This window comes from Carcharodon carcharias, chromosome 12 (genome assembly GCF_017639515.1).
Source record: "Carcharodon carcharias isolate sCarCar2 chromosome 12, sCarCar2.pri, whole genome shotgun sequence".
Taxonomy (NCBI): Eukaryota; Metazoa; Chordata; class Chondrichthyes; order Lamniformes; family Lamnidae; genus Carcharodon; species Carcharodon carcharias.
Window position 1 is genome coordinate 134,826,583 of NC_054478.1, and position 3,902 is coordinate 134,830,484.

The window sequence follows — 3,902 nt, forward strand, 5'->3', positions numbered from 1 at the left end:
CCAGGCCCACCAGAGCATTACCCCGAGTCTCTGGAATCCAGTGACAACGCCACTACACTACCACCTTCCCCTCCCCGTGGAGACGAGGCCTAATTAAGATTCAGTGATGAAGGGCAAAAAATAGAGACTTCCCTGCTTATGAGTCCTTTACTCTTGTTTGTGGTCGAGGCGGTTCTTTGTATTCTTTGCTTTTTTCCCCTGAAAACGCCACTTTGGAATTTTGAAGTGACTTCAGAACTTCTCTGTCTGGTGACCCAGATAAAAAAAAGCAGGGAGAGTTCCGTTCAATTGAAATTCTCTATCTCTATGATGTATTCCAAAAATGTAACAGAGATGCGGCTCTGAACTTGAGACAGCAGGGAGCGAGATGGACTTAGCCAATTTGTAGAACAGGTAACTTATGCAACCATTTTAAAGTTAGTGCCTTTACACTAACATGGGAGGGGGGGGGTGGTGGTGGCAGCGCAGAGAAAAGCCCCTGTACCCAGGAACAGGAGGAGGCCCCACCCGCCCAACCAAAAAAAGGCCTAGCAGGCAGTGGCATTCAGGGTCAGCAGCCATGATGTGGTGATGCGCACAATGGTGTAGTGCCGGAAGCGCTTCAATGATCTCCTGCAATCAGAAAGGGTGAGTACCGTGTTGGCATAGGTCACTTTGCAGAACAGTTAAGATCTACCCATCCCGCCCATCATGGACCTCAGAGGCGTTAGCGTGTGAGTGGCAAATATCAGTGAGGCAGCATCTGGGCAAGGGGGTGAGCCCTGGCTGCTTGGGCTGTGTGCCTTGTGGCTCCAGAGTCACAAATGAGTTGAGCCCTGTGAGGTTGGGGTTGGTCAGGCTGCAATGGCACTGCAGGTAGAGAGTGGACTAATCAACACTCCTCTATCCTTTCAGGAGATAACATCCTGGAACAATGCAGAAAGGTCGTGTACTGGCGGGGGACCCCCACACCTTCTAACCCTCACTCGTTATGAGCAGGAGGCCCTGGAGCTGGAGAGGTGCCATGCACCTCGGTCAAGCGGCCATGGAGAGGTTGGGGTGCAACAGGGAGGTAAGAGTGCAGTGCATTGAGGTGAGAATGGTGGTAATTGCAACCATTCCACTGTAGTCTTTATATTGATGTGAGCCTCGAACCTGGAATCTCCATCGATAATGGAAAGACGAGGGCAGCCTGATGCACCCTGATATACCCTGATTTTTGTCCCATGAGGCCGCCTGGCATGCACAATAACAGTGTGACAACTTCAACTAATGACATGTCCTTCAGGATGAGGAGCCTGAAGGCCCATCCCTGACCCCTGAGGACCACACCTGCGTCACACCCATTCTCTCACGGAGGCACCAACACAGATACCAGCACCATGGTGGACATTGGTTCGCTGGTTACTATCTCGGTGCACATTGGTGAGGGCACTTCACACTCGCTTGAGGTGCGGGCGGAGGCAGAGAGTTCCCAGGGTGCTGACAGTCGGAGGATGGCTGGGGACGTGGACAATGCTCAGTCGATGGCTGATGATGGGCCTCTGGAGTTGTCCAAGAGGCAGCAGATGATGGTCATACAGCAGGGTGTGCGGGAGGATCTGGCGGAGATATTTGAGGAAATGCATGCCATGGTCTCTAGTCCCTGGGGAGTGTGAGCAATGCATTGACTCTCATGGCCGAGCGCAATGGCTCCTTCATGGAGAGAGCGGTGACTCAGGGGTTCCTGGGGATGTGCTTGGACCTGCAAACCCTCACAGCGGCAGTGACTTCAGTGGTCAGTTTCAGTGTGGGAGGTGGATTGGGCACCCAGTATCCCAGCTAGGTGCCCGTCCATCAATGGTGAGCAGGGGGTGCCCAGAGCGACTTCACGTTGGCACACGAGCTGCCTGTCGTCTTTGTGGGCTCCTCTCAGGCCGCTCCGGATGAGGGCAGCAGCTTCTCCACCCCCCTACCAGTGACTGTGGCATCTGATGAGGCTGCGGTGTCTGGAGAGATGCCAGCTGTGGCACTGACCACTCCCTCCCAGGCAGGGCCAGCACAGGCTCCACGGGCCAGTGGACGCTGACCAAAATCATCAAGGCGAACAGGACAGCAGAGTGAGCAGGCTGTCTTCAATATCAGTGCCAGTGAGAGAGGATCACCTAGACGCAGCACCCGCAGATGAAAATGTAAAGCACCTTAATCACAACATTTCACAGGTGATATTTGTTTCCCCCTTTTTCCATTCAGTGTTCATTGGTGTGATGGAAAACACCTGTCACTGTTAATTTGCAGAATGTTTGCCAGGCACCGTTTAATTAAATGTGTTTTTGTGCAACTGGCCTCTGGGTTCTTCATTTGTTCTGCAAGTGCAGGGTAGGCCATGATGTTATGATGGATGTGTTTCTCCTTAAACGTCATTGAAATGGCACATAGTGTATGTTGTTGACCAAGGAACTGGTCCTGTCAGGTATTGAGTATGGAGCTTGCAACCCTGGCATGTGGTGGTGGCTCTTATTTGGTATGCTAGCTGAAGAAGCATTGGATCAAAGCATCCCGGGTGTCCCTGCCTCCCTGGAGGTTGTCCAGGTCAGCGTCTATGCCCTCAGCGTTCTCCTGAGCATGCTCGTCCTTGGACTCACTACTGGACTCATCGTCTGTTGCCTGAGCAGCTGTGTCAAGATCTTCTTCCTCCACTGTGTACCCCATTTCCAGTGCCAGATTGTGGAGAGTGCAGCATGCAACCACTATCAGTGACACACGATCTGGGGGTTATTGGAATGCACCCCCTGAATGGTCCAGGCATTGGAAGCGCATCTTGAGAAGACTGATGGTTCTCACTACTGCCACCCTTGTGGAGGCGTGGCTCCTGTTGTACCACTGCTCGCCCTCTGTTCTTGGAAGGTGGAGAGGCATCATGAGCCACCTTTTGAGGGGATAGCCCTTGTCACCCAGCAGCCATCCATCCAGTGGGGCTGGAGCACTGAAGAGCCTCGGCACCTGGGAGTGTCGCAGGATGTAACTCTTTCGAGTACAAACCCGTTTCCATCTATTTCAGATGAAGTTACATTGTTTCATAGTTTGCCATTGAGAGATTTGAACTCTTGATCTTGGGGTTACAAACCCAGTACCATAACCACTTGGCTATTTAGGCCAAGCGTCAAAGGGAGTGCAGCCTAAATGTAACTCTTTCGAGTACAAACCCGTTTCCATCTGTTTCAGATGAAGTTACATTGTTTCATAGTTTGTCATTGTGAGATTTGAACTCTTGATCTTGGGGTTACAAACCCAGTACCATAACCACTTGGCTATTTAGGCATAACTAAAAGCCTACTGCACCTGGTATTCCCAGGCAGTCTCCCATCCAAGTACTAACCAGGCCTGAGTCTGCTTAGCTTCCACGATCAGACGAGATCAGGCGTTTTCAGACTAGTATGGTATGTGTCATGGGAGCTGCCTGGGTACCTTGCACAGACTTTCAGAATCTGCATCCTGTGATCACACACTATCTGCATGTTCATGGAGTGGAAGCCCTTCCTGTTGATGAAGGCACCGGACTTACCTGCTGGTGACTTGATGGCCGCATGTGTGCAGTCTATTGCACCCTGGACATGGGCGAACCCAATGATCACCGCAAAGCCTCTGGTTCGCTGTGTCTGGCTGTCCTCGTCCGTGCAGTAGTGAATGAAAGTCAATGCACGCCTGAACAGAGCTTCTGTCACCAGCTTGATACAACTGTGGACAGCTGATTGGGAGACTCCTCAAAGATCACCTACTGACCCCTGGATAGAGCTGGAAGCATAGAAATTGAGGGCCACTGTGACCTTTAGCGCCACTGGCATGGGGTGTCCACCCACACAGTCAGAGCTGATCTCAGGGCCGATACTCTGATCCTTTGAGAGGCGGAGCCTCCTTCGGCATTGCACCGCAATATTGAGGTA

The 3,902-nt window shown here is 51.9% G+C and overlaps 1 pseudogene; it reads right to left on the reverse strand.

Annotated features, from left to right (window-relative positions):
* Nucleotides 1-3,288: 3,288 nt before the first annotated feature.
* On the reverse strand, nt 3,289-3,407 carry LOC121285365 (annotated as a pseudogene).
* Nucleotides 3,408-3,902: the final 495 nt, after the last annotated feature.